Source organism: Erpetoichthys calabaricus, chromosome 18, assembly GCF_900747795.2.
Source record: "Erpetoichthys calabaricus chromosome 18, fErpCal1.3, whole genome shotgun sequence".
Classification (NCBI taxonomy): Eukaryota; Metazoa; Chordata; class Cladistia; order Polypteriformes; family Polypteridae; genus Erpetoichthys; species Erpetoichthys calabaricus.
In genome coordinates, this window is record NC_041411.2 from 27,855,236 (window position 1) to 27,876,094 (window position 20,859).

The following is a 20,859-nucleotide window of genomic DNA, read 5'->3' on the forward strand; positions in this document are numbered from 1 at the left end:
TTACTTTTTCTTTTGTCTTTTCAGTTCACCAGTACAGGCTTGCTCATGGTCACATGGTGTCAGTAGTGGGATTTGAACAAATAACCTCAGGGTTTTACTGTTCAAAGCCTTAACCACTATGTCACAGGTGGGGCAAAAAGATGAAGTAGTAGAGAAATAAAAAAAGGTGGTGTGCCAAAAAATCACGAGAGGTGGCAGCATTAAGTGGTGCAAAACCAGAGCAGTGCCAGCATGACAAAGTGCAGTGTTGAAGCCGCTCTGACGTCTCCTGTCACACTGATAGGCCCTCGAGGGCAGGTAGGGCACATGCCATGCAGAATCATAACACACCAGACGTGCAACAAGTCCTAGTGTGCTGGAGTGTGAACGTCATCTCCTCTGAGACGGCGCCAAGCAAATCGTCCCTCTCCCCGGGCTCTGACACAAAGCAAAGGTGTGAAACACTTCATTAAAATCAAACAAAACGTTAATTAAGAATCCAAGAGCCTGAGGTCCCAAAGAATTTCTGATAAGCAGCCGAGGCTTGCTGTGCTCCCGACTTTACAAAATGAGAATTCCTCACCGGCCTTTGCTGAATAGACGGCTGACCTCCCTGCTCCTTGAAAGGACTGTGTTTCAATCGCTGCCAGTGCCGTCGCTTTCACCCATTCTTTGCCGGCACCTTGGGTCTTTGAAATAGAGCGCTGCCGTTTAATTGTAAATGAGATAGAAGCACTTAGAGTGGGGGTCGCCGTGGCTCATCTCCGATTAGGGGGGAAATCACCTTCCATCATGCTTTGGACATGGAGATTTAAGGAGTTGCAATGGAGTCAATTTTAGCTGCACTCTGAATGCCCGGTCTGGCGCAGTGCCAATTTCAAATAAACATTCGTACCCGGTGTAGGTGCAGGTTCTAAGCGGGTGTGAGGGTGGTTAACATGAGTTTCACTCCGCGGTTAGCAGAAGCACTGCATTCACATGCAGAGGTGGGCAGATCAATCAGGAGCCTCCATGCTGCCACAGAGGTAGTGGCCCCTCACTCCTGCACCCACTTGGCTAACAGCTTTAAAAAGAGCCTGCACAGGTTAGGGAGAGAGAGAGGAAGGAAGGTGTTAGAAGAGGAATGGCTTCGGAGGTTAAGAAAAAGAGTCGGAAGAGCAGTCTCGGGCACCTAGGGAGGAAAGGCAGTGCAATCAGGGACCCTCGTAAAAGGAGCATGGGATGGTTCACCCCACTGATCATTTGTGTGGAGAAGGGCAAGCATGGCAGATGAGCTCCCTAGGGATCTGAGGTACGACTGCGGGTGCGTGAAGGATGACGAGAGGAGTACCGACCTCGGATGGTCTAGCTGGAGTTGTTTGGAGGCAACCAAGATGAGGGAGTCGGTTGGCTGCTGAGTCTCCACCAGCTGTGCAAGTCATGTGTGAGCCAGGGCGACGAAGATGGAGGTGGGCTGGGATCATCCTCTGCTAAAAAGATCATTAAGGATCCAGTCAGTGTGTGTTTTTAACCTCTGGTTTTAATGGGTTTATTTATCATAACTTTTGATTCACCACAAACACCTTCATTTTATTGGATTATTTATTATGGAAGCTCTTTGAACTTGTTTTTTTAATTAAAAGCACGTTTGCACTTTTTCACTATCCCCTTGCTTAGTGTTTCCTCATCTGTTCAGCTCATCTCAGTTATGGTACTTATGGTGTCGGGTTCAAGAGGGGAGCAGGAGCCGACCTGCACCGTCACACCTGGCCTTTTTACTGTTCAGGTGGGCTTTCATTAGGGACACTCCTTTTGTCAGGGGGTATAACCTCACCTCTCCCTATTTGCCTCACCCTATCCTCATCTCTTCTTCTAAATTAGCACAGATACTCACATTAGACAATTGCCTAGCGTTCATATTTATTCCTGTCCCAAAGAAGTCCACTTCACAATATGTATGATGTGCCACGTGCTGATAGTTTTCCTGTGTATCATCCATGACCACATATTGTATATAAGAAGCTCTATGCCAACAGTGAGGAGATGCAGTTCGGCTTCAGGAGAGGGCAGATCATGACACAGCCGGCATGCAATGTCAACTGCCACGTTTGCCTGCTTTCTAGATTTTAAGAAAGCTCTTGATAGAGTCCAACGTGAAAAGTTATTAGACATTCTACAAGCATCCATCTTGGATGAAGAAGACATCAAATAATCAATAACTTATACTGTCAGCAAAGAGCAACAGTCTGAGATGAGGGGAAAACATCCACGGAAGTGGAGATTCACAGGATGGATGTGCCTTATCACTTTTAATCAAGGCCTATTTGGAGAGTCTCTTCAGAGTAGAGGATGTGGACGACGGCACGTCTATAAACAGAGATTTTAAATAATCTCCAATATGTGGATGATGCAGATCTTTTGCCAGCAATGCAGAAGCCTTACAGGGAACTAATAGATTGGGTACCAAATGTCAGTGAATCTTATAACAAGGGCCAAAGATAATTATCATGAGTAAAAAGAGCTGCAAGGACACAGATAGAACACTCCATTACTGAACAAACGACACTACAAAAGAGTACAATTATTTACTTATCTGTGTGTCCTGCTTAACAAAAGGTGCGATCACACACTGCATTCAGTGCTGGACACTGAAGCCCACCCGGGCAGCACCAAGTGCAAGGGTAGAACCAACCGTGGGAGGGGCCCCCATTCAAACATACTGAGCCAGACTAGACATGCCAGTCAGCCAAACCAGCCATGACTGAGCCACATTGGAACAAAACAAATGGCAGAGAATGACACTTTAAAGCGATAGAGGGCTTGTTTGTAAATCATCTAGGATAAAGAAGTCTAAAATAATAGCCATAAAAATATCTCTCAGAAGACAGACTCAGAGAACTTGCATAGATTTAGAAATAGAAATGAGCAACAATAAAAACAGGAAGATCCTGGATCATGTGAAATGAACAGTAGTCAACTAACAAGCAGAAAAATCGGCATACATTTGTATCAACTTTTTTACCAAGATGGAAACAAATTTTGTAAACTGAAGTGAAATGACAGAAAATGGAGCCGTCACAAGGCATTAAAAGGGGAGGAAATAAAAAGTCCAGTTGACAACGTAAACAGACTACTGGGTGTCCAGGACCACTTGTCAAACTGATTCTGACCTTGGCCGTCTCACGCTATCGGATGGCACGTTCAGTGTGGCCTGACGCTTCATCTGACATGAAGCAGTCTCAGACAGAGAGAGAGGAGCCATAGCAGTGAATGAGGAAGGGTCAACGGCAGCTGAATAATGAACATTTAACCACGGCTATTTTAGAAAAATAGGTCAAGGACGGAATATATGCAGCACACGGGAGGAAAGCTGAGGCGTTGTGCAGGCTGATTATTCTGTGTGTGCGTGCTTATTGCTCTGTAAAATCGACATGGCTGCTATGCCAACTCTGAAGTGTGCTGACCACCAAGTGGATGAACCAGAGCCATATGGGGAACCAGCTCCATCTCTATTTCATTCCAGGGCAGATTTGGGAGAGCAAAATGGTCGACAGTGGAGCTCATGTATGAGAAGACCTGAGGTTGACAGCCAAAGTTGATAGCAGGTCAAAGGAGAACCACAGACACATGAAATAAATTACCAAGTGCTGTGGTGGAGAGTAGAATTTTAGGGAGTTTTAAAACTCAATTTGATTTCATTTTAAGTAATCTCAGTGAACGGGATGGACGAGCTTGTTGGACTGAATGGCTTGTTCTCATTTTAACTATTCAACTGTAGTGTCCGTTAGAGGAAAATCATTAGTCACATGAAGAAAACACACACACATCTAAGAAAAGAAAAAAGAGAGGGAAGCCATGAATGCCACTGTCCCGCCATTACCATTTTTCATTTTATACTTTTAGATTTATTTTTATGAAAGAAAAAAAAATCAAAACTAGAACAAAATCTAAAATGAAAGATGAAAAAAAGAAAAGTACTGACGTAAATTTAAAAAAATCCATGAAATAGAAAGGTGTTATGCCAAGAGGTATCAGGCATATCTTGCCTGAAGAAGGAGCCAGTGTTGCCTCGAAAGTTTGCATACTGTAATCTTTTTAGTTAGCCAATAAAAGGTGTCATTTTGCTCGACTTCTCACTGCCAAGAGGTAGAAACAGCAGGCCACATGGGCCGAGTAATGACAGGCCAGAAGATGAAATGAGCAAAGTCAAACACTGAAAATCAGCCCTGCCAGGCGTTACATACCCAAAACGTAACCAGACTCAAAGACAGTACTCAATCGTGCGCTCGTTACTTAGAATGTGTAACCGAAAACACTTAAGAATTCATCGATGGTGGACAACGAACATACTGCTTCACCGGCTTATAAACTGTCACCTCAATGACGTCACTTGACGGGATTCCAAATATTTTGCCTAACAAACTTACACAAAGCGGAGACACCCACAACAAAAATAAAATTAGGTTGTGGATAATTCCAAACAAGTGATAATTTGTTTTTAGTATACTAAAATGCAATTTTATAACAAATCAATTCAGAAAAACAAATCAGTTCAGTACAAATTTCTACAATAAGTTCTCAGCCTGGGCACTGAGGTGTCTCCAGACATACATTGGATTCAAAACGTACTCAGGCCCCTTCACTTTATTGTGTTGCTCATTTAATTTTAAATGGAGGTTCTTGCCTTGTGCCCTGTGTTGGCTCCCGCAGACCCCCGTGACCCTGTGTTCGGATTCAGTGGGTTGGAAAATGGATCGATGGATGGATGGAAATCTGACATTTTTGCCCATCAACCCAATAATTACAAAGTGAAAACATGTTTTCACAAATGTTTGTAAATGTATTACAAATGAAAAGCTGAAATCTGTCATTCATAGATGTATTCAGTACCCTTAATTGCAGAAGCTCCTTTGGCAGCAATTCCAGCTTCAAGTCTTCTTGGTAAACCTCTACAAGCTCTGGACACCTGGATTTGGGAGGTTTATCCCATTCTTATTGAACGTTCCTCTCAAGCTTCATTAGACCGGGTAGGAAATGTCTGTAAAGTGCCATCTGCAGATCTCTCCCCAGATGTTCTATGGGGCTGAAGTCTGGACTTTGACTGGGCTACTCAAGGACAATCAGAGACTTATTGTACAGCCACTCCAGTGTTGTCTTGGCTCTATGTTTCAGGTCATTGTCATGCTGAAAAGTGAACTGTCACCTCAGTCTGAGGCCACATGCACTCTGGAGCAGGTTTTCTTCACTGTCCCAGCCATTGAAAAGCTTCACTGTAGCGATGGTATTAGATAGGGAACAAGCAGTGCCAGGTCCTTTGTCAGAAACAGAGCTTAGAGTTCTGCCCAAACTTTTGTCTCTTGAGACCAGAAAATCTTTTTCCTCATATTCTCAGAGTCTTTTAAATGCCATTTGGCAAACTCCATGTGGGGAGAAAGCCACTATACCATACACTAGAATCGAAAAGTTTATGGGACACTCAGAAAAGTTAATGTTTTGATAGAAAGTGATACCTTTCATTATAAAGATAGCATTAAATTGGTTCACAAATACTGTATAGTCAAGGGATTACTAGTACTTTCATAAATGAACCAGCCTTCTCAAGACATTTGTCAGTCTAATAGTTTTTTTTTGCAGAATGAAGGATGTTTCAAGTGGTAGAAGGCCAAGAGCCTGAAGATTGCATACAAAGGTGTCCATTACTATCTTGAGAGAAGAGGACAAGTTGGATCTGATCCGGATGGAAAAAGAAGGGGAAGGTGCAGATGGACAACTGCAGGTCCTTAGTTGTCCTTTTCACTAAATACATACCAAATATTCATATCATCTGCAACAGAGAAATAATGACTCCTTGACGCTGAGCATAGTACACTTTTCTAGTAATGTTTGTTTGCCCATTGTAACCTTTTCTTTTTATCTGTGTTTTTTTTTTTTCTCTGCAACTCTGCATCTAAGGCCAACATCCCAGAATCAACTCTTCAGTGTTGCACATGAAACTGGTATTTGGCCTGTTTTTAAAGATGATGTCAACTGAGGACCCATCTGGGCCTTCCCCTTCGTTTTCTGTCCTGGTTAGATTCAGTTTGCCCTTGAGAAGTCCAGGACAGATGATCACAATCTATATGTCTGTTCTGGGGTTTTCTGGCCCACGTTTTTCTCTTGAGTGTCTTCAAAATCTTGTAAATATTTAACGTTGTCCTGTGACACCATTTTGTTTTGTTTATGACCGCCATCATTTTCCTTTGGTCTCAATGGTTGTTGCCATAGTAAATTACCCACAAACACCTGGTAGCATTAGACATCATCAATGTGACTATATAAATGTCGCACGGGCAGCCTCAAACTATCCGATTATTGGATAAAAACACTTAGTGTATTCATTTATAACTCAAACTGCCATTTGGGTCCTTGATTTTTGCTTAACGTTCCAAACTTGACACCTGTATGGTTTCATATTTTGGTTACAACTTCTGCTTTCCTCTTCTGACCTTTTCACAAAAAAGTCTTTGACTCTTTTTGAGTTCATAGCAAAAGTAATCAAGATAGCAGCTTCCGTGACGAACTACTCAAAACGGCAACTCAAATTCACTGACGTCCCTGTCAGAACAATAACGAGAATTTAAAGCAAACGCAACAAAAAAAGGATCTGTAAGAAAAAACAAAAAGAAGCTAAGCTAAACTCACTGAAAGTTGTAGCAGGAGATAAAAGGCACAGTCAGGATGAGCTCCCCTTTTATTTCCCACAGTCAGCAGCTGCAAAGCAAAGAGGGCGTGGTCAAAGGCTGGCTATATTTGATTGGAGGATCTGGGGGCGGAGTAGCTACTCCTCAATGATCCAAACTGCGATTCCAATGGCTGTCAGCAGTGGTATCTCTATAGTGTCTTCATCATACTCCTTTCACTTCTCTTGGGAAAATTCCAGAAAAAATCAGAACGAAAGTACACGGGAGTAGGCCAACAGGAGAATGCAGATGCCATCATCTTATCACTTTTAACCAGCTCTTCCATGCTGGGGTCACTTCATCTTAACAACAACTTGGGAGGTCACAGACTCAGACAAATTTGATCAAAATTGTGCAATTTCTGTCTGCCACATTTCCAATAATTTGTCTCAGATTTGAAGAGTCTAATGGAGGCTCAGGTAAGGTGAAAATTGCTGGCAGTTTTGTATCCAAAGTTAAGTGTTCAGCTGTGCCGCAATTCAAACATCAACCGTCTAGGAGGATGTCTGGTCAGAAGGAATGTCACGCCCGTCTCCAGCGGGCTCTCAGCTGATATGGAAACTGAGTTATGGGATGTCAGCTCAGATGACATTTGTATGACACAAGCTCTGGGGAATTGGTGACGCTTTTATTAGATGTCAACTCAGAGGGGATCTGTCCTGAAAATGAGCTCCTGGCCTTCTAGGTAAGCGCAAGTCTCTTTTCTGGAATATGAGATTACACTAAAACTCATGAAGGGAGTCTGCCTTGTGAAATCTCACGGCGGGCAGAAATTTCTGGAAGTTTTAGGTCTTAAGGAAATTCTTAGTGCCCTGTGGTTTGGTCTTTAGGAGGTAAAAAAGTGTCTGGTGATGTAATTGGGGCACAGAAGTGCAGGGAGTGGATCGCAGAAGAAGGTGTCAATTTTAAGTCGGAATCAGAAAAAAAGATGGATGTGCTGGGTGCCACAATGGCATAGCGACAAGGTCTGCTGCTTGATCAGCCTCAGGAACCTGGGTTCACTTGGCCTCTTAGTTACTGCCTGAGTCAAGTTTGCGCCTTCTCCCTGTATTCACATGGGAAATCCAAAAATGGCAATTCTAAAGTGGCAGTGTGTGTGCCCTGTAATGGACTGCCCCTGCCCCCCATCCAGAGATGGTTCCTACCCAATGCCCAGTGCTATATTCCTGTGCACAGAAACTGGATGGCTGGACACTGGACTCACATACAGTATAAGGAGCTGATGGGGAACTCAAGATTAGGAAGCTGCCTTATGGAGACATGACAGACTCGTGGTGGGGGATTCAGCGAGAAGGAACTAAGTTTAGGAAAGCCACCAGATAAAGTACGTGCATCTGCCAGGGTCCTGAAATCTCACACTCCACCCTTGAGTCAAAACGTACAAAGAACGGCTAATGTATGCATCAGGGCGGGGGTCTCAACGATCTCAGCTTATCACTGCCAACAACGCCACTGAGTTATGGACCACGTTGAACAAGTCCAGTACATATGCAGACATTAAAGATTTCACAGCATGTGCATCTTGAATCCCAAGCATTTTCAAAATCAGCGACCATAAAGGAAAGAACAGAAAATATTTATTATGTTCAACGGAGTAAATAATTGGATCAATGAAAGTTAACCGAGCGCGTTAGCGAGAATGTAAACCAGGGGACACTGGAGCCTTTAGGAGACGGAGACCAAGTCCCGCGTGCAAAGCCATTTGCCTTGACATGTCATCGCAAGCAAATAATGACAGGTTGTTACCGTCTAGCCAGGCTGTTTCAATCCTCTCAGTAAAGAGCCAGTGCATTTGTGACTCCGATAAAGGTGTCAGCCGAGAAGAGGCGGTCATAAAGCATCCGGTGGAGGGGAGGGTGGATTATCGAGAGCTGGAGTGGGAGACAGCAAATCAACAAAAAGAAAAAAAAAAAACAAACATCAAGCGTGGAGATCTGCAGGAGAATAACTGAATGGACAGAATGGGCTACGGGTCAAATGGGCGACAAGTGCAACGTACAAGAGGGCAAGATGAGCTCCAAATAGAGCATACAGTGAACAGAATGGGCCACAAGATCAAAGACAAATGGACAGAATGGGCCACAAATACAGGAAACTGAATAGAATGGGCCACAAATATAGGAAACTGAATAGAATGGGCCACAAGTACAGCAAGCACAGGACAGAATAAGCCACAAGTTCAAAGAAAAGTGGGCAGAATGGGACACAAGTACAATGCACAGTGGACAAAATGAACTCCAAATAAAATGTACAATCGACAGAATGGGCCACAAGTTCAGAGAAAAATGGACAGAATGGGTCACAAATACAGGGAACAGTGGACAGAATGAGCCACAAGCACAATGTACAGTGGACAGAATGATCTCAGTTACAGAGGAGGGTGCACAGAATGGGCCACACATACAATGTACAGTGGGCAGACGTGGCCACAAATACAGAAAACAGTGCACAGAATGAGATACAGCATATAATGGATTGGATGGGTCACAAATGAGGCTAAGGATTTGCGCTAGTATCGCGAAGGTTGCCGGTTCGAATCCCCGTAAAAAAGCCAAAAAGAAATCCTACTCTGCTGGGCCCTTGAGCAAGGCCCTTAACCTTCAATTGCTCCAGGGGCACTGTACAATGGCTGACCTAGCGCTCTGACTCCAAGGGGTATGCAAAAACTAACAAATTCTTAATACAAGAATTTGTATAAGGTGAAATGAAGAACAAAAAAAAAAAAAATACAGCAAGTAGTGGACAGAATGAGTCACAAATTCAGAGAAAAATGGACAGAATGGGCCACAAGTACAATGTACAGTAGACAAAATGAGCTCCGAATAAAGTGCACAATAGACAGAATGGGCGACAAGTTCAGAGAATAATGGACAGAATGGGTCACAAATACAGCATATAATGGATAGGATGGGTCACAAATACAGCAAGTAGTGGATAGAATGGACCACAAGTTCAGAGAAAATGGACAGAATGGGTCACAAATACAGGAAAGTGTGCACTGAATGGGCCAAAAGTACAGCAAACATAGGCAGAATGGGACACAAGTCCAAAGAAAAGTGGGCAGAATGGGACACAGATACAGCATATAATGGATAGGATGGGTCACAAGTACAGCAAATAGTGGACAGAATGGGTCACAAAAACAGAGAACAGTGGACAGAATGGGCAACAACTACAGCATGTATTGGACAGAATGAGCCATAAGCACAATGTACAGTGGACAGAATGGGCCAGAAATACAAGGAACAGTGGACAGAATGAGACTCAGTTCAGAGAAGGGTGGACCCAATAGGCCAGACATACAATGTGCGGTGAGAAGAATGGGCCTCAAAAAGAGAGAACAGTGCACAGGATGAGACGCAGATACAGCATATAATGGATTGGATGGGTCACAAATACAGCAATCAATTGACAGAATGGGGAACAAGTACAAAGTGCAGTGTGGGAATGAATGGGCCACAAATGCAGTGTACAGTGGACAGAATGGGTCAGAAAAACAGCAAACAGTGTACACAGTGGGCCACAAATACAAATGAACTTTTGCTTGTGGTAAAATAAATAAATAAATAAATAAAACTGCATCAGGGAAATGAGACCATCCTGTCTGAGCATCTGGGGGAAAAAAATATATCTATAAAAACATCACTCTCCCCAAGGATAAAGAAACATGTTTCTGATGTATTAGAGTTTAAACAGAGTGATGTACAGATGTGCCATCTTCACTTGGAAATCTGTTGTCCATCTGCCATATTACTTCCCTGAACTGCACATTTTATGGTATGATGTATATTTTATTGTTATTTGATGCTCGCCAGTGAACAGAGGACTGCAGGTAGGAAAAAGTGGCACAAGGCAGTGGCAAGAACCAGCAAAGCCCTCGGAGAAAAAGGTAGGAATGAGTATGGCTTTTCACGTCAGCCCTGCTGTGAATGTGACAGAGTCTAAATGCTACAAAAGTGTAAAGATCTCCAAAACTATAACCAATAAAGCTGCATGTCAAACTAGGGATCGATGCCATTCTCCATGCCCGGGGTCACCTCCAGCACTACTACAACATGGAGTTCTGGGGGACCACTTCTCCTGGGCACCTCCTATGTAGGTGATGCAGGAAGGGTTCACCTCTCCTTGCTGCTGCCTGCCAGTCTGGAGTAGCTGCACCAGCATCCTGCCAGGTCTCCATCACCTCACTCTCTCTCTCTCTAGGTTGGTCTCTGGTACCCTCACTTGTGAGGCAGCACACAGAGTGGTAAGGTACACTGCCCCCACTGTGGTCCCAGTCTACCCATACTCTCATGCAGAGGACCACTCAATGTACCAGTATAGGATTTTTCCTCTGTGTCCCCTGCATCTCATGACTATGGTGACACTTCTACACCCGCCATTTGTCATTAATTGACATTCTTCTTGCAATTTAATAGAAATAAACTTTATTAATCCTGAGGGAAACTGTAGGGTCACAGGAGCAGACCAAAGTGGCACAAGCACACATACAATAAGGGCATGGAGTTAAAAGACTTGAAACGTTTGCTGAAGCCATTACACCAAACTGTGAGGCTCCTTCTTAAAATCACTGCAGTGAACTAAGATGGGCGATGCACTGGTGCGTCTCAGACAAATCACACTGAATCTGAAACTGTACAATAAGTCATATTAAAGGCAGCATAAATAAGGTCCCAAACAAGATACAAATGTACCTCATATTGAAATCTTTAATTTCTTTATCTCGTACTTCATTCTTATAGAATCCCAAAAAAATAACAGACTGCTGGACATGCCAGTTTTTATTCTTCTTCTTTCGGCTACTCCCATTAGGGGTCGCCACAGAGGATCATCTTGTTCCATATCTTCCTGTCCTCGTCATCTTGTTCTGTTACACCCATCACCTGTCCTCTCTCACCACATCCATAAACCTTCTCTTAGGCCTTCCTCTTTTCCTCTTGACTGGCAGCTCTATTCTTAGCACCCTTCTTGCAATCTCGCCTCTCTGACTTTGTCTCCCAACCGTCCAACTTGAGCTGACCCTCTAATGTCCTCATTCCTAATCCTGTCCATCCTCGTCACACCCAATGCAAATCTTAGCATCTTTAACTCTGCCACCTCCAGCTCTGTCTCCTGCATTCTGATCAGTGCCACCGTCTCCAACCCATATAAACATAGCTGGTCTCACTACTGCCCTGTAGACCTTCCCTTTCACTCTTGCTGATACCCACACTCTTCTCCACCCATTCCACCCAACCTGCACTCTCTTTTTCACCTCTTCCACAATCCCCATTACTCTATACTGTTGATCCCAAGTATTTAAACTCATCCACCTTCGCCAACTCTACTCCCTGCATCCTCATCATTCCACTGACCTCCCTCTCATTTACACACATGTATTGTGTCTTGTTCCTACTGACCTTCATTCCTCTCCTCTCTAGAGCATATCTCCACCTCTCCAGGGTCTCCTCAACCTGCTCCCTACTATCGCTACAGATGACAATGTCATCAGCAAACATCACAGTCCACGGGGACTCCTGTCTAATCTCGTCTGTCAACCTGTTCATCACCATTGCAAATAAGAAAGGGCTCAGAGCCGATCCCTGATGTAATCCCACACACATCTTGAATGTATCCGTCACTCCTACCGCAGACCTCACCACTGTCACACTTCCCTCGTACATATCCTGTACAACTCTTACGTACTTCTCTGCCACTCCTGACTTCCTCATACAATACCACAGCTCCTCTCAAGGCACCCTGTCATATGCTTTCTCCAGGTCCACAAAGACGCAATGCAACTCCTTCTGGCCTTCTCTAAACTTCTCCATCAACATCCTCAGAGCAAACATTGCATCTGTGGTGCTCTTTCTTGGCATGAAACCATACTGCTGCTCACTAATCATCACCTCACTTCTTAACCTAGCTTCCACTACTCTTTCCCATAACTTCACGCTGTGGCTCATCAATTGTATCCCCCTGTAGTTATTACAGTCCATGTACATCCCCCTTATTCTAAAGATCAGCACCAGTACACTTCTTCTCCACTCCTCAGGCATCCTCTCACTTTCCAAGATTCCTTCAAACAATCTGGTTAAAAACTCCACTGCCATCTCTCCTAAACACCTCTGTGCTTCACACAAGTATATCATCTGGACCAACAGCCTTTCCATTCGTCATCCTCTTCATAGCTGTCCTTACTTCGTCCTTGCTAATCCATTGCACTTCCTGATTCACAGTCTCCAAATCATGCAACCTTCTCTCTTTCTCTTTCTCTTCATTCATCAGCCTCTCAAAGTACTCCTTTCATTTTCTCAACACACCCTTCTCACTTGTGAGTACGTTTCCATCTGGATAAAGCGTTACAAGTAGGGCGAAATAAAGCAGCTACACAGAAGTTTGCTTAAGATAGATGTCCACATGCAGATAAAGCTGCGCACATGGGGTGCTATAAGGTAGTTGTCCACAGTGAATAAAGCCGTACAGGTGGGGCACTACCAGGTGCTACCCTGTCACTTCATGACCCTTTCTGCTGCTGCAGCCCTTCTGTCTAGAAGGATATTCTCTGACTGGCAGCCCAAGGTATTGTTGCCATACAGTACAAACAGACAGTGTGGGATGGCACTCACTCTGAACGACATAGCAACAACAGGACAATAAACTGCCAGCCTGGCACTTCTATGACTGCCCTAACACATTCTACTTACAAATGTCAAGATCAATTTCAATAACAAGTAAGATGGCAAAGCTGACAGCAAGTGGCATCTCAGAGCCCACACCAGGGCAGAAGACACAGACTAGAGGACCAGGCAGCTTTAAAAAGACCAATCACAAGGTCACTGGAACAATACGGTGTGCCTTACATCATGCCCATCCATACCAGAGTCAGACACAGGACAAAGAGAGGGACACTCAAGTGCCAGCAAATGGAAGAGAAGATGGTAACAAACCAAATGGAGATGCACGGCCAGTCTCGTTGGCTTTAAAAAAACTCTCTGTAATATAAGATAATCTTGAGACAAGACTATTGCCAAGAGATTTTTTCAAGTCCTGCTCTCCTCTCAACCATTTCCTGTTAATGGCCCATGCCCACAGTCCTCTCACCTCCCATTTGTGTCAGACACAGTTCCTGCGCTCTCATCTCTTATACATTTTTACTTTTTCCTCACTTTAAGTTCCCAATAAAAGAAGACTTATTATGTCCAAATCTTATTGAAGAATTTCATCCCGAAGGGTTATCAACAGAAGAAATGAGTATACGGGAAATCCTAGCACCGAGAAATGATGAAGTCAAACGAATTAATGTGAAAATTGTCGATCGGTTATACGGAAAATTGGTTAAATGCGTATCAATAGACTATGCTGTAGAACAATTCTGACATGTAAAGTTTTAAGAGGCAACAAGAAAGGTAATGAAGTACATCTTCTGCGGATAACATTAGACACCAAAGGAGATCTTGATATGCCATTCGTATTAAAACATTTACAGTTTCCCATTAGAATAGCTTTTGCTATGACAATTAACAAATCACAGGGACAAACATTCGAAAAAGTCGGTTTATTTATTAGAGAGAAAGAAGTGATATTTACTCACGGGCAGTTATACGTTGTGTTGTCACGATGTAAGTCCAAACACGGAATCAAAATTCAATGTGATATTGATAAAAAATTGATTAAAAAAATTGTATTTACTTAAGTTTTACAGTAAAAGTGTAAGTTTAAGAAGTATTTGCGTGTTAATTTCAAAGCCAAACAGAACGAAAACGTATAATGCAACGAATACCTCTAATGCAACATGAAACATAATTTTCTTTCAATTTATTACGTTTTACTATTTTTTACTATGGTTAATTACTCACTGTAATGTAAAATAGTTAGGTCTATTATGTATATGTAACAATTCCCATGAAAATAACAATCTGTGGCAAATCCACCCGGGGGTTGGCGAGCGAAGTGAGCAGTGAACAGAGCCTCCTAGTCACTCAAAAAATTAAACCCTGCATCGGCAATAGAAACATTTTAGAAACTGGACTTGTAGGTAACTTAATGGCCTCTATGTTTCCATTTTGCCAGTGTCCCATTTACCTCGTTTTGAATTTGGAGGGCTGTCAGGACTAAGTATTTAAAGAAAAAGGCACAGCAGGCCATGACATGGTGAAATGTAGGTAGTGGAATACACTAGGAGATGCCTACTGGACTTTAGGGGCGTGTAAGACAGGAGATGCCAATCTTCCATAATTTCAGGAGTGTAAAAAGAGCAGAGAGATTATGACAAAGGTGTTGACGTGACCACGCCTGCAATGCCAGGGTCATGTGCCCGTGCTTAAAACTTTAGTTCTCTTAATGTGAACTCTAATTGTACCAATATGGCATCTCTGGAGATCCCTCCAACACATAGGCCGTCTCTTACATGGCCCTTCTTGGTCCTTCACTCCCACTGTACGTCGGGCTCTTAGCACTTTATCTGTTACCTTATGAACACTGTGCATTTCTGACCGAGGAAGTGTTACTCCAAAGGCTACTTGCCTTGGTGCTCAGGAGGCAATTGTGGCAGCTTGGACAGGCAGCCCCACCACAGATTTTCACAAATGATTATTGCTGCTTTCAGCCCGCCTGACGGAGATAAGGCTGAAGTGTGGGGTGCCAAGACGATTAAGCTACAGATGAGAGATACAGCTCTTCCACGCCGTTCCGTTTCAGCCTGCTCACGCGGCACGGGACTTGCAAATAAAAAGCAATTTATGCAAATGGGCACTCGGCATGCGGGGTTTTATTTCCATAATAAATTGAGTGTGTGCGTAAACCTGCCAGTGCAGCCATCTGTCTGCAAACCACAGGGAGCCGGCGACCGGCAAGCGGGCCTGCCTCAGCCTGAATTCTCGCCGATGGCACGCCTCCTCCGAGGTCCCCTGCCACCTTTTGCCTGTGCGTACAGTTCCTTACAATTTTATGTAAAGAAGACGCACACAATATAAAGGATAAACGGAAGCGGTGAAAGAAGTCTACAGAGTCACTGAAGGCCTCTCAGATGGACTGACCCTTCGCTCGCTAGGTAGCACTATGGGGGGTCTGTGCTGCAGTGGCCTGAATACCACTGGGTGTGCTGCTTGCCCAGTACTTCTTCTGGCAGTCAGGATTCTGTGTGTTACTGAGATAAGAGAAGCGGAATACAAGGTGGTTGGATGGTTGAGTTAGGATTAGGGTAGAGATTTGGCTACAGCAGTTGGGCAATCAGTCACCTCCTTCACAAAAAGAGCCTGGAATAACGTGAGGCTCGAGGGCCCTTTGAGAAGAAGCTCACTGGTAGCGGGATGCAAAATGGCACGGTGGTAGAGGGCCACTAAGCTGACAGAAAAAAAAGAGTGGCTGTATAAAGAGATAAAAGTCAGTTCATTCCTACAAAGAATGTGACACAAAGGTGCCAGGGGTAATATGAGGTACTACGTGCCTATGAAAAGTGTCACACTGGTGTCAGCGGTGGGATACAAGGTAAATAGTAGCAGCCTGTTTGTAAAACAAACAGCAAGAGTACCAAGTGGGGTACTCTTAGGCACAGGGGTCATCACACACACACACAAACACTATTGTCCTAATGGGCATCTATGCTGCTTTAGTGGTTGAGGAATTGGCAGTAGAAGGAGTTTGATCTTCGCTATGGTCAGTGCCCGGGGAATTCCAGACATGCTGAAATTCACATGTTAACTGAAGTGTTGAGTCAAGTGCTTTATAAGCGTGGTGACCACAGTAGGTACTGTATAAAAGAAAATGACTCCTGTGAATTCTGGACATCCTTTACCAGTAGATAGACAGGGTGTGACGGTCCAGGTCGGCTTAAAACTGACATCTCTCTGGTTTATTCTATTTGGATCTTGAAGCCAGGAGAGATGTTAACCAACAAGCGCACACCCACCCTTCAGACCTGCTTATGTCCTAGCTGTTTACCCTATGGCGATCCACGGGGAGCCACCGAGTAGCAATTCCCTTGATTTCTGCTGCCACACCAGGACTTACGGGGCAGTCCTCTGGAGTACTGTGGCTGTTCCTGCTCCCTGGCTGCTCACTAGAAGTAACCTTCAGCCCCCACTTCAGCACTCCTTTCCCTGGGACTCCATTCCCATCCGCCTGTTTTCTTTCCATCGCACTGGCACCTTCGCGCTCCTGCCCTTCTCTCTCCTGTCTTTCAACCTCCGCTTTCTTCTTAATCTCTTGGATCTTTTTTCTCTGTCTCTCTTTTTCTCCCCGTCCTGTCCCACACAGGCTCCTTTACTTTCTGCTTCCTAATTGGGTACGGGTGGCTATGTTTTTGAAACCGTACTGGTGATCAAATGCGCCAGATGAAATAAAGAAGGACGAGCAGAGTGAGATGTTTCAAGAACCACCCCTTGCCCATTTGTAACGGACTCTGCTTACCCCTATAGTGGGCATCTCAAGTACCTGTAAGCAGACTGGGCAGACTTCAAAGTGCCTTAAAGAGCTACATGGGACTCCATGTGATTTATTGGAGTTGGCCCTGACGTCCATTGAGCATTCTGTTAATTAATCAGACAGACTCATAACTAATGGCTAAGCTATTAATATGTCATTAGGCAGTTTGTTTTACCCCCCAAAGGAAAGCTGTGGACATCCAGGTGTAATTACAGACATGTCCATCTTCACTAGCGTGGATCACACCAACGGCTTGGAGTGTTCCAGCGTTGAGGCCACATTAAAGAATTACAGACAGACAAGTTTAACAGTACTGGACTCGTGAGAGGAATCATTCCTTTTTTTTTTTTTTTTTACAATGCACTCTGGGAAGTTTGAGAGACATGCTGGCTCCTCTTCAGTACAGAGGTGTCAGTCCTAAGACTGCCCCCTAGTGTCCAGTGACTTAAGTAGAGCTCTTCATACTGGAATGGTGGGACGCAGCTAAACTAAATCTGTGCGGAGCCCCCCATTCCCTCCCTAAAATGTCCTGCTGCTCCTTCAAGAACGCTCCTCACAAGGGGCTTCAGCAGAATAATAAGCCACCATCCTTGATTTACTGCATGAGTGTTAACACTGACATTCATTATCAACTGGAATCCTGCACCGTTAATTAATCAGGCAAACTCATAAGTAATGACTACACCATTAATATACAATTAGAGCCCCCCCCCCCCAAAGCCCACCACATCCTCAACCAGCCCTTGTAAGTAAGCGACAGGAGGCCACATTCAAATCTCCTATGTCACCCGATTAAAATCTGCTTATCAATGTCACAAAATGTCCCCGATGTGGAGTTCAGCACAGGCCGCGCTCGCCTTGCTCTCTCTTCTTTCTCTCGCTATCTCACCATCTCTGTTTTTTTTTTTTTATCTCAAGTTCAAATTCAAAGGCATTTTATTGGCTGGACATCAAAAGGATACAAAAGCAAGGGCGACAAATACGACTTTCACCGAGGGCTATGGGGTTTTATTCTTTTCAAAAATCAACTGCTTTTATTTTCCTTCATCAGGCCTTAGGTGTGTTTTGAGCCTCAAGAAATGGATCCGTCTCCTGGCCCAACTAATTGATCCAGTTAAGGGTGGTGGTGGGCTGAAGTCTATCTCAGCAGCACTGGGCAAAAGGCAGGAACAAACACTGGCGTCTCTACATACAGTGGATTCATAAATGTACTCAGACGCCTTCACTTTCTGCACACTTTATTAGGACCTAAATTTAATTTTAAATGGATAATTTTGCCATTTCTGCCCAGCAATCAGTAACCCAGAATGACAAAGTACAAATGTGCTTTTACAAAGGTTTGTAAATTTATTAAAAGTCAATACTTCTAATGAAGTTTTGGATTTTTTTTATTTAGTTTTTAAAAATTTGCAAATTTTAATACATTCAAAATCCTTTCTGAAAACATGTTTGCACTTTGTCATTAGGGGGTCTTTGAGGGTAGATTAATAGGCAGATTTATCCACTTCAAATTAAACGTAGAACACAATACAGTGTGCAGAAAGTGAAGCGGTGCGACGGTTTCCGAAATCCACTCGTTCAAAGTCAGGGTCGAACTGCCAAATCTGTCCAACAGCAACTGGACCAAACGCTTTACCTGACTAACTGGAAAAGAAGCAGATACCTTCAAAGAGCACTAAGCCCAACAGACCTATGGGGTATCTCACGGGTTAGTCATGCGCTTTATTCGTACTTGAATTAGACCATAATCTCGTAAATCTTCATATTTTTTTGACACACAGTTAATCAGGGGGAAGTTAACTATCTAGAATCTTGGGAGTTTTCTCTTCTGCAGGTCAAAGGGTACCAAAGAGTGAAATTAGGCTGCCATCCAAGGTGCAGCTCACCTGACCCCCTCAACCTCCATAAATGCCGTAGTGAAGATTACTGCTGCCATCACCGCCTGAAAGTTGTTGTTGTGTGCCCACTGTGAGCCCAAGTTCACTACTTATTGGGGGGGGTGTCTTTCTGCACTGATGTTGTGTCCTTTAAGTGCTGTGCAATTGGAACCATTTGAACATTAGGAGTAAATTGACACATGTGGTCCTTCGAACACTTGACGAGAGTGCGCTCACCTCATGTATGGACAACGGTCTGCCCCGGAGGGTGCTGCAGTATGTGAATGTGATCTGGATATAGAATTGAACTAAACACCAGTCAAAGTATGGTCATATTCCCCAATTCTCTAAATTCAATTTAACGGGATGGGGAGCTGGAGCACTGTTGCTGAAAGGCACTATATTACATTAGGACTTCCTGACTTTAGCATAATGGTCAGATATGGCCGGCAGCAGGCAGCTCTTCACGTCCCTGCCGAAGACCTGGTGTGACTTCAGCTGTGCTTTCTTCATGTGCTACGTCAGGCTGCCTCTACACGGAGGAGGAGGAGGTCACACAGGCCCTTGAAGAGCTGCCAGCACTCGTAAAGTCAGGGCAGGCAGCAGCGCGACACGGTGCTCAAATCAGCCAAAGAGCTCTGTTTGTGTCACCGTCTTGTCATTTTCCCTAATCAGTGGCGGCTCTGTTGTGGCTCGTTGTTTTTTGCTTTTGATTACAAACAGTATCTGCCAGTCTCCTTGACTGATGTCTCTCCCCCTCACTTAGAGGCTGCCTTCCTCCTCTTTGCAGGGCTTATATAGCGCCAGCTGGTGCTAATGCCTCATCCTTCATTGTGTGGATGATGCCAGCTTCTCTAAGCAAGTAGTCTGCTGGCAGGAGGACTGGCATTCGCAAAGGGTGATGGTGCAATCGGTCAGCCGGCCATTCATGAAGCATATCCTGAGGTTTGTGTGTGTGGAAGTGTGTGCTCTATGTGCATTCTAAATGCCCTAAAAGGTGCCAGCAACACTCGCTCTGCCATCACCCAGGTATGCTCAGCCTCGGCTGCCTTATGAAACTGATGAAGAATTTGGAAAACAAAGCACAACAAAGAAGTGTGAAAAATCATGGCAGCCCTGACTCTATGTCTTGTGGCAAGCGGCTGGGGGTGGCACCCAGTTGGGATGCCCGGAAGGACTGGAGGAGGGATTACGTCTCCTCCAGACCACGAGGGGGTGACCGTCCTGGTGGTTTTGGGAACCACGGGAACGGAGCTTAGAAGCTCAACCCTATAGGTGTCCCTGGTCAGCGCCAGGGGGCGCCCCGATGCCTGGAGAGCCCTGGTCCTCAGCACTTCCGCCACACCTGGAAGTGCTGGGGGGAAGACGACCAGGGACACCCGGAGTGCTTCCGGGTATGCAGCTGGTACTTCCATCACACTTGGGAGTGCTGGTGGAAGATTATCGGGAGGCACCTGGAGCACGTCCGGGTGGGGATAAAAGGGGCCGCCTCCCTCCATTCATTGGCTTGAGTTGGGAGGAAACAAGACAGAGCTCAGGAGGAGAGGAAAGGAGGTGGCCTGAAGAAAGACAGGCATTGTGAGGCCTGGACTTTTGGGGGATTTTGGGGTTGTGTGGCACCATCGGTGTCCACCTATCTGTGTCCGGGCCGTGTTCCGGAGTCTACCCATGCCAAATAATAATGAAAGGAGACAGCCTGTCAGCCTTAAAGTGCCAGTCCAACCCAGGAAGTCTGGAAACCTGAAAGGAAGGGGGTGCCCCTAAGTGCCATTGTATAGTGGACATCTAAGGGGACTTCAACCAGTTTAATCAGCAGGCATGGGGATGGGGGCTAAGGGGAGACACAAGAGGTGTCCTGTCTAATGAAACGAGTCAATTCCTCTCCAAGGCTACAAAAGGGG

At 44.6% G+C, this 20,859-nt stretch overlaps 1 protein-coding gene across 1 annotated transcript in view; it reads right to left on the reverse strand.

The window, feature by feature from the left end:
• Positions 1-20,859, reverse strand: part of cacna2d2a (calcium channel, voltage-dependent, alpha 2/delta subunit 2a) — a 667,325-nt gene that overhangs the window by 455,185 nt on the left and 191,281 nt on the right. The gene's annotated exons all lie outside the window — the stretch shown is intronic.